At 37.1% G+C, this 15,009-nt stretch overlaps 2 pseudogenes; both read left to right on the top strand.

The window, feature by feature from the left end:
• The first annotated feature begins 482 nt into the window (after positions 1-482).
• On the top strand, positions 483-1,652 carry LOC119523801 (annotated as a pseudogene).
• Positions 1,653-4,279: 2,627 nt separating this feature from the next.
• LOC119523603 lies at positions 4,280-5,972 on the top strand (annotated as a pseudogene).
• The last annotated feature ends 9,037 nt before the right edge of the window (positions 5,973-15,009 follow it).

Genomic DNA, 15,009 nt, shown 5'->3' with positions numbered 1-15,009 from the left:
CAAACCTCTCAGTGAATAAATCCCAGTGTTAACATTTTTAAATGTTCAAATGTACAGTGTGCAAAAAAGAGTACAAGTCAAAGAAACCAGAAATTTTGACCCATCTAAAGGAAGACAAAAAAAAAAAATCCAGAAAACAAATGAAGAAGACCACAATGTGGACATACCAAACCAAGCCTTTTCCAAAGTTATCTCAAAAATGCTGAAGGAGATGAAGGAAAATACAGAGAAAGAACTAAAAGAAATCAGGAAACAATGAATGAGCAATGTGAGAGTCTTAGTAAAGAGATAGAAATGTTAAAAGGGAACCAAACAGAACTGCTGGAGTTGAATATCACAATAACTGAAATGAAAAATGCACAGGGCAGTATCAAGAGCATACTGGAGGCCCCCATGCTGGGTGTCCACCCAGTCCTTCTTCTGTGGGAGCACTGTCTATGGCAGCAGTCAGAGTGGGCTGGGCCAGGCTGGCAGGCCATGGGATGGTGCTGCTGATCCTGGCCCTGGAGGGAATGGCTGTCTTCAGGTTCATCCTTTTCCTGGTGCTGTGGCTGATGCATTTCATGGCCGTCATCTACACCCAATTACACCTCAACAAGAAGGCCACTGGTAAACAGCCATATAGCAAGCTCCCAGGTTTCTTTCTTCTGAAACCACTGAAACATCAACCTATCCTAATCAACCACTTGGAAACATTCTTTGAATTGGATTATCCCAAATATGAAGTACTCCTTTGTGTACAAGATCATGATGATCCAGCCACTGATGTGTGCAAGAAGCTTCTTGGAAAATATCCAAATGTTGGTGCTCATTTGTTTATAGGTGGCAAGAAGGTTGGCATAATCCTAAAATTAATAATTTAATGCCAGGATATGAAGTTGCAAAGCATGATCTTATATGGATTTGTGAATAAGAGTAATTCTAAACACACTTGCTGACATGGTAAACCAGATGGCAGGAAAAGTAGGCTTGGTTCATGGCTGCCTCATGTAGCAGACAGGCAGGGCTTTGCCACCACATTCTAACAGGTGTATTTTGGAACTTCACATCCAAGGTCCTATATCTCTGCTAATGTAACTGACTTCAAATGTAACAAGGAATATCTTGTTTAATGAGAAAGGATGTGTTAGATCAAGCAGAATGGCTTATAGCTTTTGCTCAATACATTGCTGAAGATTACCTTATGGCGAAAGTGCTAGATGACTGAGGTTGGAGGTTTGCAATGTCCACTCAAGTTGCAGTGTAAAACTCTGGCTCATATACAACTTTTCAGTTTCAATCCAGAATGACCAGGTGGACCAAATTGCAAATTAACATGCTTACTGCTACAATAATTTGTGAACCAATTTCAGAATGCTTTGTTGCTAGTTTAATTATTGGATGGGCAGCCCACCATGTATTCAGATGTGACATTATGGTATTTTTCATGTGCCATTGTCTGGCATGGTTTATATTTGACTACATTCAACTCAGGGGTGTCCAGGGTGGCACACTGTATTTTTCAAAACTTGATTATGCAGTAGCTTGGTTCATCTGTGAATCCATGACAATATACATTTTTATTGGCATTATGGGATCCTACTATAAGCTGGAGAACTGGTCACTACAGATTGTGTTGTGGAGGCAGAGCAGAGCAAATCCAAGATGTATAACTATAACTTTGTGACTGTATATAAAGGAAAAAAGAGAAATATTATAAATTATGTTTATATAAATGCTTTTAAAGATCTACCTTCAACAGTTTTATCACATGTACATTCTGGTATCTGTTCCTTAATTTATTTTGCATGGCACTTGGTATCTGTGAGGGAAAAGAAAACAAAAAAACACATCAGTAGTTTTCATCAAATGGTGCATTTCATTTTGTTGAAGTAGAGAATCAAGAGACTTGTTTCCAGGAACCTGGGTTTGTTTATGTTGTCATCATTGTTATTGTTTGTTTGATTTTTAAACACTAAATATATTTTTTTTAAAAAATATGAATGCTCTGCAACAACTATTATGACAGTATCCTTCAGTAGAGAAATTTTCTTATTTATGAGTACACTTTTCTAGAACATTTATGGGATGGCAGCATCTTAATTTGAGGATTTAGAAAAGACTAAAAGGTAGTCAGTTTTCATGTCTAGAGTGAATACTGTTATGCAGTGAACAACCCATGGTGATGTCCTAACTGAGAAACTTTTTATGCTTTATGCCTATCTCTTATAGTTTTTGCAGAGCAAATATAAATTGTAATAAGGTAGCTAGGCTTTGCAAAAAAAAAAAAAAACAGAAAAACTTAAATAATAAATGAGCTGGAGTGTAGTATTTGTATGAATCTGTGAGAGATTTCTTTTGATGTCACTGCAATGAACTAAAAGTGGCCAAGTTTGTGTTTTACTTGTAGCCATGTATTGAAGGCATCTTTTTGACCAACTCTTGTTGGTTCTGTCTTGAACCATTGTTAATCACTGTGCTGTAATTAGTATAGCTGAACCTTTCTCTACTCTTCACCCACCCCATCTTTCCTCAATTTTTTTCAGGGGAGATTGGGGGTGGCTTCATTTTAGTGTGAGTGGATATTTTGATAGTTTTGAGGAAAATGCATTTCAGACACATTTCACACATGAGCTGTTTTCTTACACAGTATGTCTTATTGTTAAGAAGAATGTAATTTCATGATACATATATTTAATATCTTTTTAATGTAAGTAACTATTCTAAACATCAATAAATAAATTGTAATAGAGTATTAAGAGGAATAAGATACATTTTACTGTTAAATTTAATCAGTATCAAACTAGGTCTACTGTGTGTGTGTCTTGTGTTTGTTTTTGTTCTTTTTTTTAATATTATAGTCAGTCCAGTCTTATTCAAGTTGGACTTTTGTATTCCAGTTTGTATGACAAAATAGACTACATCAGTTCTAGTTGTAAATGCATGCTGTATTTCACTTTTCTCTTCCTATCATGCTGCTAAACTTGCTTGTCAATTGTGCTTAACTTGTGAATTGGACTTTTTTTTTTTAAATAGACAAAAATGTAATGTACAGTGTATAAGCCTTTCTTTCTTTTTTTTGTTTTTGTGGTGACATTTATGCTTTTTCTTTAGAATTGGATGGCATATTGTTCATATGAATGCCTCCTGTAGGGCTAACATTGGCAATATGGCAGCTTGAAATTCTAAGTTCCTATAATTTCCTTGTCAAAGCATAATGTGTAGCATATTATCAATAACTCCATATTTATAGAAAATGGACACTTTTTCACTTTACTGAGCCAACTCATTTAATTGTGTAATGACTATGTTCATGGTTTAAATTGCATTATATCTGTAAATGTGTATATGGTATGCATATGCATTATGTTTAAACTTTTCTCTGGGCCAAAATGCTTCCTCCAACTTTTTCTCTGCCTTATGATGAATTCATTTGGAGGGCATTTTCTTCATGAACAAAGGCTTTGATGTATTTTCCTTTCTTTCTGTGAATTGGGTAGCATAATTCCCTGAGGAAAGTTGCACAATGAAAAAACCATTCTAGTCATGACCCACTACATGTTTATTTCTTAAATCACTATTACACAGATTGAATTTTTCTGACCATGTTTGTAATTTGTTGATTTGTTTAATCAAGTTTGGTTGATGCCATCCTTTGCACTGCTGAAGTGAAATCTCATTTATTACTTAGTGTTATGCTTTTTTCAGTGTGGACAATGTGACAACAAAACCAAAATGGGCAGACTTCTTGTGTTTTGTAAACATAAAAAATGACTGTTCTGTCTGTGTGCTTTAAGTGGTAGTAGAGTATTTCCTTCAAATGAAGCTTCATGTAAGCAGACAAAATGATTCTCTATTTTGCATATTTGGAGTGATGAAGTGATAAAAAATAATAAAGATATTGAAGAAAGCATCACAACAGAACTGTAGGAGTCCAAATTTAATGAGCTGTCAAAAAAGTGTCTAGAATATATTGTTTTATTTAAAATCATTGTCTTAAGTTTTTTGTTCAAAAATAAAAATTTGAATACAATAAAAAAAGCAGATTGGAGCTGACAGAAGAAAGAATCAGTGAACTCAAAGACAAGACACATGAAATGAGTCAGGCTGAGTTGAAAGAAAAAAGAATTATAAAAAGTAAAAATAAGGATAGCTGCTGACCCCCAATGGCTCCTCATTTCACATCCTTTGCTGCTGGAGAGGGTGGGGCTGATTGGGAGTCCAGTGCTGGGCCATGCCCAGGGAAGGACTGAAGGTGACTCTTCATGTTCCCATGGTGGCTGCAAGAGGATCTAAGAACATGGATGGTGGTGGCAGCTGAAGAGTCAAAGCAACCTCTGTTCTTCCCAGATGTGGTCCACCATGTCCACTTAAAGGACACTTGAGCACCAAAGTAATGTTTTGTGCACTGACTCTTCCTCTCTCAGACTAGGCACTCTCCACATGTTCAAGAATCACATGGCTGTTCACTATAATAAAATCCTTTCAACCAAAGCTGCAGTAGATTTCTCAGTTCCATTAAACATGAGTACCAGCATCAAAAATGAAAAGAGAAACTCAAAAAAGAATTAGCAAAATGTGAAAAGGAGTTGAAATTAGCTAAAACTGCTATGCTGGCCAACTCTAAAAACAATTCCAACTCTTCACTAAACACTCCAAAAGGTCACCAGCACTTTCTGCAGAGAGATTACTACCTAGGTCTACCTAAATCCAATAAAGTTCTCATGAATGGTACAAAGAACACCAATTCCTCCCTTTCCAGTATGGATCACACAGGTTCTGGACCCACAAAATCATGCTCTAGAATCATGTTTGGCAAAGGGACCAGGAGCACATTCCCAAATTCCAGCCAGTTTCAATTAGTTATTTCAAAAGCACCCAGTGGAGATCTTTTGGATAAACATTCTGAACTCTTTTATAAAAAACAATTGTCGTTTTCACAATGCACTTTAAAAACAGAAGAAAAATATTTCCTGTCTCAGTATTAATATTATACACTTGCTAAAAGAGGAAAGGATAGAAGCTGAAACCCAGACCAAATTGAGCAGCTTTAAATCTGGTTTTGAGACAGCAGTGACTAAGAGTTTGACAGATCCAGAAGTGAGCATAAAGCAGCCACCTAGATGTGTAACATATGATTCCAAAGAAAAAAAAATAACCCTTTTACCTTTATAAGGGTCTGGCTTGATGTGGGACAGGATTAAAGATGGTACTCTTCAGCATTCCTCACCAGGGACAGTATCTCAAAATTCCCTACAGGAATCCACTCTGATAAAGAAGAACTGTTGTATCTGAATTTCATTGAAGATATAACAAATGACATTTTGAAACATGGCTTATTTTCAAACAGATTTAGAGAACAACTGTTTGAATAAGATATAAGACAAATAAGCATCAACTGGAGGAGGATAAAAACACAGCATCTGCTGCAGGTCCTAAAGGTGGACTTAGGCTGCATGCCCAAAGAAAATTCAGCATCAGTTAATATAGATGATGTTGATACTTTGAACTTTTTTATTTTGAAAAAAAATTCAGAACAAAATGAATATCAAATTAAAAGTGAAGCATCAATTCAACAAGAACATTGAGAATACCAAAAGGCTTTGGATACATTATTGTCTGCACAGAGGGATAAGAACAAGATATGCTCTTCATCATATGATTTTTTCCTTCCCATCTGTAAAATGAAGAATTCAGAAGAGGTTATAATTGAATTGGTGAATGATGAAACAAACCTGGAGCCTTCAACATGGTTTGAAAAAAATCCAAGTGTTTCAGACAGCTTAACAGATCTGGAAACCTCTGTGAATGTCATTGAAGTGGACAGTGACATTAAAAAGGTTGGCACTTCTAATGAATTAGCTTGTGTCAGCTCAGCACTCACCCATTATGATCAGTTCTCCAGTATCAAAGGTGACAATAATCATGACATGGAAGGGCCAACTCTTAAAATCATGGACATGAGCATCAAGGACTGCCCTTTGGATGTTTGATCTTTGTTAATAAATATCTCAAATGACTGGTTAAAAAAAGTAAAAATAGCCTAAGATTTTAAAGAATACCCAGGTTCCTATCTGAAATGCTGTAGTTTCACACTCTAAGTTTATTTTTCAGAAACATAAAAAGTCTGCATTGTTCCTATGCCAGGTAAATCCCCACACTCATAGGTAACAGCTTCTTCAAGAACACCAACCAGCTGCATCACACTTCCCCATAATACTGACACTGCTTTTCAGAATGTACATGTTAGAGTGGTCATGGCTCAGATATCCCTGAAGATTGAGACAGTGAACAAATGAGAAGGGGGAGTAGCAACAGACAAGATAAGATTTAACAAAGGATTATGACTATTGAATTATTATATAGATTTTTTTAGTCTCTAATGTGTTAGAACAGCTAGAAGGAAATAACTGAAATTGTGGAACTGTAACCCAGAACATACTTTGAAATTGCTGTATAACTAAAGCCATACCTTGAAAATTGTCATGTTTCTGTATATATGTTGCATTTCACAATAAAAAATGTCAAAAAAAATAGCCTAAGAGATCTCTGGGACACCTTCAAACATGCCAATATATGCATTATAGGAGTCCCAAGATGAAAAGAGAGAAAAGTACAGAAGGAGCATTCAAAGAATTAATGACAGAGAACTCCCCAAATTTAGCAGAAGACATTAATATGCATATCCAGTAAGCTCAGAGAAAACCAAACAGAATAAACCTGAAGAAAGATATGCTCTGTGTGCCAGTTTGAATGTATTGTGTCCCCCAAATGCCATTATCTTTGTGGTCTTGTGGGACAGACGTTTTGGTGCTGGTTAGATTTGCTTGGAATGTGCCCCACCCAGCTGTGGGTGGTGACTTTGGTGGGATACTCCCATGGAGGCATGACCCCACCCATTCAGGGTGGGCCTTGAACAGTTGAGCCATATAAAACATGCTGACTCAAAGAGACCGGATGGAGTGCAGCTGTGAGTGACGTTTTGAAGAGAAGCAAGCTTGCTAGAGAGGAACGTCCTGGGAGAAAGCCATTTTGAAACCAGAACTTTGGAGCAGACGCCAGCCACGTGCCTTCCCAGCTAACAGAGGTTTTCTGGACACCATTGGCCATCCTCCAGTGAAGGTACCCGATTACTGATGTGTTACCTTGGACACTTTATGGCCTTAAGACTGTAACTGTGTAGCCAAATAAACCCCTTTTTTTTTATAAAAGCCTATCCATCTCGTGTTTTGCATTCTGCAGCATTAGCAAACTAGAACAGATTTTGGTACCAGAGAAGTGGGGTGCTTTTGCTGCTGAGTTTGCAAATACCAAACATGTTGGAACGGCTTTTTAAATGGATAATGGGGAGTTTCTGGAAGAGTTGTGAAGAGCATGATAGAAAAGGCCAAAACTGCTTTAAAGAGACTGTTTGTGGAAATATGGACTCTAAAGATAGTTCTGACGAGGCCATGAACAGAGATGATCAATGTGTTGTTGTGAACTGGAAGAAAGGCGATCCTTGTTTTAAAGTGGCAGAGAATTTGGCAAAATTAAGTCCTGGTGTCAGATGGAAGGAAGAATCTGGAAGCAACAACCTGGAACACTTAGCTGAGGAGATCTCCAGACTACATGTGGAGGATGTATCCTGGCTTCTCCTTGCAGCTTATAGTAAAATGCGAGCAGAGAGAGATAAACTTAGAACTGAACTCTTGGGTTCAAAGAAACCAGAAGCTGATGGCTTGGAAAATTATGAGCTTCCAGGGGGTGGAATCCCAGAAGCTACAGCCCAATGTGAGGATGTAACCAAACATGGAACCCAGCCGCCATTTCAGTACAAGCCAAGATTGGAGATGGAATTATCCAGAAAGGATTTGTGGAAACTCCTATTGTCTGATGGCTTTGACCCCTGTGTGCTTCATGCAAAGCCAATGGAATTTTTGTGAAAACTTTATAGACAGAGCCGCTGCCAGTCTGGACTGGAGGAGACAGACAAGGAACAAACTGCAGGAAAAATTTCTTCAAAGACAGAGCCATGGAGGTTGAGGTCTGGAGTCAAGAGGCCTTGGGCTGGGAGAGTGGAGCAGCCCACACGCATGGAAAGGGTGAGTTTGCCCCGGAGGTCGAGGGTGGGCATTCCACCTCGATGCTCTGGAAGAGTTTTGCCACCCGAGGTCCCAAAGAGGGTGGAGCACATTCCCAGGGAATTGGGGAGAGCCTGGCTGCCACCACACTGTTCTGAAGGGGTTGAGCGTGTGCCCCGGAGATGGAAGGGAATCCGGGAGCAGCCCCGATGTTTGAAGAGGGTGGGGCCGAGAAGGTGGTCTCCCCAATGTGTGGGTCTGTTGGAGCACTCACCTAAGCGTTTCGAGAGGAAAGGGCTGCTGAAAAGGCCCTTAGGAAGGGTTAGGCTCCCGCTCTCTCAAGCCCCAAGGATGCCACTTTGTTCTGTTAATGACTCTCAGACTTTGAAATCTAATGGAGTTTGTCCTGCAGGTTTTAAGAACTGTTTTGGTCCTGTTAACCCTGTTTTCCTTACTGTTTCTCCTTATGGCAATGGAAATGTTTATCCTATGAATGTCCCTCCTTTGTATATTGGAAGCATATAACTTGTTCTAAGTCCACAGATCCAAGCTAAAGGAAAAGTATGCCTTAGGACTGACCACGCCTATATTTGATTTTGATGGGATTTTGTACTTAACTTTTGTTACTGAAATGGTTTAAGTTTTTGTGATATTGTGATGAAATGAATGTATTTTGTATTTGGAAAGATAATGTCATTTCAGGGTCCAGGGGGTGGAATGTGCCAGTTTGAATGTATTGTGTCCCCCAAATGCCATTATCTTTGTGGTCTTGTGGGACAGACGTTTTGGTGCTGGTTAGATTTGCTTGGAATGTGCCCCACCCAGCTGTGGGTGGTGACTTTGGTGGGATACTCCCATGGAGGCATGACCCCACCCATTCAGGGTGGGCCTTGATCAGTTGAGCCATATAAAACATGCTGACTCAAAGAGACCGGATGGAGTGCAACTGTGAGTGACGTTTTGAAGAGAAGCAAGCTTGCTAGAGAGGAACGTCCTGGGAGAAAGCCATTTTGAAACCAGAACTTTGGAGCAGACGCCAGCCACGTGCCTTCCCAGCTAACAGAGGTTTTCTGGACAAACTTTGGAGCAGACGCCAGCCACATGCCTTCCCAGCTAACAGAGGTTTTCTGGACGCCATTGGCCATCCTCCAGTGAAGGTACCCGATTACTGATGTGTTACCTTGGACACTTTATGGCCTTAAGACTGTAACTGTGTAGCCAAATAAACCCTTTTTTTTTATAAAAGCCTATCCATCTCTGGTGTTTTGCGTTCTGCAGCATTAGCAAACTAGAACACTCTGTCTTATATTGATCACACTATTGTATGCAAAGTATGAGGACAGGACTGAAAGCTGTAAGAGAATAGCAATGTGCTATGTACATGAAAATCCAAATTAGATGAAGTGTCAATTTCTCATCAGAAACCATGGAGGCAAGAAGGCACTGTGTTGAAATACTAAAGTGTTAAAAGAAAACAGCTTCCAACCAAGAAACTTCATATCAATGCCAGATAAAGACAACAGATGAAAAGAAAACTACTGACCAATATACTTTATGAATATAGATGCAAAAATCCTCAACAAAATACCAGCAAATCAAATCAAAGAGCATGCCAAAAGGATTATACACTATGACCATGCCATATTTATCCATGGTATGCAAGATTGGTTGAACAAAAGAAAATACTGTAATGTACCACATTAACAAAATTAAGGAAAAACAGTACAGGATCATCTCAATTGATGTAAACAAAGACATTTGACAAAATCCAGAACTCTTTCTCTATAAAAACTCTTAGAGCACTAGGAATAGACAGAAAATTCCTCAACATTATAAAGGACATATATGTAAAACCCACAGCTAACATCCTGCTTAATGGTGAAAGACTGAAAGCTTTCCATCTAAGATCAGGAACAAGACAACGCTTCCCACTGTCACCACTGTTATTCAACATTGTGCTGGAAGTTTATGCCAGAGCAATTAGGCAAGAAAAAGAAATAGAAGGCATCCAAATTGGAAAGGAAGAAGTAAAACCATCCCTATTTGCAGATGATATGATCCTATACACAGAAAATCCTGAAAAATTCACAAACAGATCTCCTAGAGGCAATAAATTAATTCTGCAAAGTGGCAGGGTAAAAGATCAACACCCCTAAATCAGTAATGTTTTTAAACAACAATAATCATTCTGAAGAAGAAATCAAGAAAAAAATTCCTTTAACAATAGCAACTAAAAGAATCAACTATCTAGTAGTAAATCTAACCAAAGATGTAAAGGACTTGTACACAGGAAACTACAAAACATTGCTAAAAGAAATTAATAAAGCCTTAAATAAATGGGAGGATATTCCATGTTCATGGATTAGAAGACCAAATATTGTTAACATGTCAGTCCTACCCAAAGCAATTTATAGATTTAATGCAATTCCAATCAAAATTCTGGCAACCTTCTTTGCAAAACTGGAAAAGCCAATCATCAAATTTATATGGAAGAGTAAGGGGCCATAAATAGCTAAGGCCATTTGAAAGAGAAGAATAAAGTTGGAGGAGTCACACTTCCCAATCTTAAATCTTACCACATAGCCACAGTAATCAAAATAGCATGGTACTAGCACAATACAGGTGAACCTTGAGGACATAATGTTGAGTGAAATAAACCTGACACAAAAGGACAAATATTGTAGGATCTCACTGTTTCAAAACAATTATAATAAGCAAACTCATAGAGTCTGAATATAAAACATAGCTTACCAGGTGATGGCATGGGGGCAGGGAATGGGAAGTTAAGGCTTGTAATATGCAGGGTTCCTATGTGGAATGATGTTTAGGTAATGGATGGTGGTGATGGTAGCACAATGTAAACACAATTAACATAACTGAATTGGATATATGAAGGTGATTAAAAGGGGCAGTGTTTGATTGGAATATGGTAACAATAAAATTATTAAAAATCCATGGACATTCACTACACAAACAGTGAACCCTAAGTTTAATCATGGACTTTAGTTAATAGCACAATTATAAATGTGCTATCATCAATTGTAACAAATGTTTCACAACAATTCAATGTATTGCTAGTTAAGTGGTATATGGGAATCATGTATTTTATGCATGGCTGTTCTGTAAACCTACAACTTCTCTAATAAGAAAAAAAAAATGAAATGTCCTATAAGAGAGTGCCAGTTAAGTAATCTATGCTATATGCATAAAACCATGTAGCATTTACCTATTATAAAGAATAAAATAGATTTTTACTTGCTGATAAAAAAGCTAGAGATATTTACTAAGTCTACTAAAAAAAGAAACTTTAGGCCACATGTTGGTCCTTCATTATAGAAGGGGAATATTACGGTGTTAAATGGACAGGTGAGCAATATAAACTATTGTTCAAAATGTTGATGCATGCTATCGCATGGATTTTAGACATCATTGAAGTAACAGTCATCTTTAAATTCTTTCTGTATTTTCTTCTGTTAAAAAGTTTTCTTTGAAATTTGGTTGGTAGGAGAAAGAGTCTAAAGATTTCAAAATTAAAAATTTGATTAAAACAAAACCAGGTTGTATTTTTTCTAAACCATGAAGTGCACTGTTCCTTTTGCTTAAGTTAATTTCTACTGTGCCCTTTATAAAATGACAGTATGATAGTGTGTGAATAAAACTGTTTAAAAATAAACAGAAAGATACAAGTGCTGGAGAATATGTGGAGAGAGGGATGTATCTATTCTCTGTTGGTAGGGAGATAGAATGATGCAGCCCATCTGGAGGGCAGTGTGTTGACACCACAGGAGGCTAAGTATGAGGTTGCCATATGATCCTGCAATCCTGTTATTAGGTATATACTTGGAAGATCTTAAAGCAGGGGCATGAATGGACATTTGCATGCTGGTGTTTATGGCAGAGTATTCATGACTTGCAATTGATGTAGGTGACCTAAGTGTACATCAACTGATTAATGGAAGGACAAACTGTGGTTTATACATACAATGGAATATCGAGTGGCCATAAGAAGGAAAGAAGTTGTTGACATGCACCTGGGTCATCCTTGAGGACAGTATGCTGAGCAAAATAAGCCAGAAATGAAAAGACAAATATTTTAATGCCTCACTAATATGGACTAAATATAATGTGCAAATTCTGAGAGTTGAATTCAAGTGCATAGTTTATCAGGGGTAGTCTTATTGTAAAAAGTTCCTTATTACAAAATTTCCTTATTGTAAGCTCTTAAAGCACTCACATCTATTCCTGAGTTGTTATGGTTATTTCCAAATTCTGATATGCTGAGCACTTTGTGTACAACTTGGTCATTCTCTGGAACTTTGGTACGTATATGACATGTGAGATTCAGTGCTAGAATTCTGAAGCTATGGATGTCAGCATTTCCCCATACAGCAACTGATAAGAAAGCTGAAAAAGAGATCAGACTTCAGTTAGAAATATGAATGAAGCTGATCTGATTAGGACTAAGGCAAATCAGACTGGAGGGTGAAGGTTGATATTGACTGTGCTTCAAAACTTCAACTTCTGTGTGAGTCCAAAGGAAGAGATGTTCATTTGGTGCAGAATTTATATTTTCTGTAGCACACCATCTAATTTAACTTGTATGGTCAGTTCATTTGAACCCCATAATTACATGGAACCTTGAATAGGGGATGAGATCTTATTGGTTTGTACAGGTTAGTGTGTCGCCTTGATATATCTTAGAGGTATTTGGGCAGAGAATATAAAACTATTCACAAAGCCCCCTTGAGAGACTGGGGAAAAATTGTAGAAATATTAAACTTCACCACCTGGGGAATTCCTGATATTCTCACAAGCTTTGGGGACTACAAATTATTAGGCCAAGCCCTCTATCTTGGGGCTTGCCCTTATGAACCCTATTCCTGCAAAGAAGAAACTATGATTACTTATAATTATGCCTGAGTCACCCACAGAGAACCTCTTTTGTTGCTTAGATGTGACCTCTCTATCTAAGCCACTTCTGTAGGTAAACTCATTGCTCTCCCCACTATGTAGACATGAATTCCAGGGGTGTAAATCTCACTGGCAACATGGGACATGACTTCCAGGGATGAGCCTGACCCTGACATCATGAGATTGAGAAAGCTTTCTTAGACCAAAAGGGGGAAGAGAAATGAACCAAAATAAAATTTTAGTGGCTGAGAGATTTCAAATAGCATCAAGTGGTCAAACTGGGGGATATTCTTATATATTATATTGATATCCTATTATAGTATTTAGTGTATTAGAATTAGAAGGGGATACCTGAAATTTTTGATCAGTAATCCAGTGGCCTTGATTCTTTAAGATGATTGTATAACTATATAGCTTTTATGGTGTGACTGATTATGAAATCCTTCTGACTGACACTCCCTTGATCTAGTGTATGGACAGATGATTAAGAAAATAAAAACAAAAGACATATAAATAGTAGGGTGATAAGGGGTATGGGATGTTTGGATGTTCTTTTTATTTTTCTTTCTATGTTTTTAGAATAATGAAAATGTTCAAAAATTGATTGTGTTGATGAATTCACCACTACATGATGATTCTGTGAATCATTGATTATACACATAGATGCTTATCTGGTATGCTAATATATCTCAATAGCATTGCATTAAAAATGGTAAGTCAAATTTTCCTCATGGTTATTGCCAATACAGCCATGTTGAAAATTTAACTATATGCCTAGAGATGCTTAGAAGGTCAAGTATTCATCTTAGATTTTTAATTAATCTCAAAACCAAATATCATAACAATAAATTTATATCTACTAGTAAAAAATATAGTGGTGATGCTTATGAAATTGTTTGTCTTCCTTTAAGCAACAGACCAAATAAATGCACTAAAGTAAAAAACAAATTTACCAGAGCCAATAAACAATTATCTGATAATTTTCATAATTGTTAGCAATAGAAAATAGATTTAACATAAATATATATGTAGACTCTACATTATACAGTTAAAATGAGATGACATTTGTACCCCCAAAGCATTTATCATCTCTCTGAAGCAGTTAAATATTAAGCAAAACAACAGTGATGGGGTTTGTGATGGTTAATTTCATGTGTCAGCTAGGCTAGGTTATAGGTCCTGCTGTTTCAGTGAGTGAGAAATGACCAGATTGTTACTACAAGGGTGTTCAATAGACAGATTTAAATCATTAGTCAGCTGACTGCATCTATGGCTGATTACATCTACAATCAACAAAGGAGATTGCCTTCAGCAAAGAGAGAATATTCCTCATCCAGTTAAAGGCCTTAAAGGGAGAAAACTGGTGATTTCAACAGTCAGTAAAAAAAAAATTACCTCTACTTTAGCTCCAGCTTTTCCTGGGGAATTCATCATCACCTTCATTGGATTTCCCAACTTTTGGCTTCTCCTTGGGAATTCAACACCACCACTGACTTCCCAACTTGGGGTGTGCCCTATGGAATACCAACTTGTAATCCTCATGGTTTTGTGACCCAATTCCTAGAACAAATCTCTTAATACTTGCATATACGTTTAAATATTAAATACATGTCTCCAACAGGAGATATATATATACCTCCTGTTCTATTTTTCTGAGAACCCTTACAAATACAGGGGTGGTTGTGGAGAAATTAGTAATTTGGTTCCTAAATGATTTTTGGACTTTTATATCTCTGAGCTATTTTATTTTTATAGATAATTGAGAGTTGATTGTTGTTAAAATGTGTGCTTTAGCCATGACTAACATAAAGAGAAAATAAATTGCAAACATCACAGTTTAAAATACACAAAAACATATATATACATATATATGTGTAAATATATATATATTTCTATTCTCCATTGTAATGTCTCAAATAGCAATTTAATGGGGTAAGAAAACACAATGCTACTTCTTTGAAAACAAAATTATACATCTCATTCATTTTTTTATCTTCATTTTATTGAGATATATTCACATACCACGCAGTCATACAAAACAAATCGTACTTTCGAT

The sequence above is a fragment of the Choloepus didactylus genome, chromosome X (genome assembly GCF_015220235.1).
Source record: "Choloepus didactylus isolate mChoDid1 chromosome X, mChoDid1.pri, whole genome shotgun sequence".
NCBI lineage: Eukaryota > Metazoa > Chordata > Mammalia > Pilosa > Megalonychidae > Choloepus > Choloepus didactylus.
This window is presented reverse-complemented; position numbering and strand designations above follow the sequence as displayed.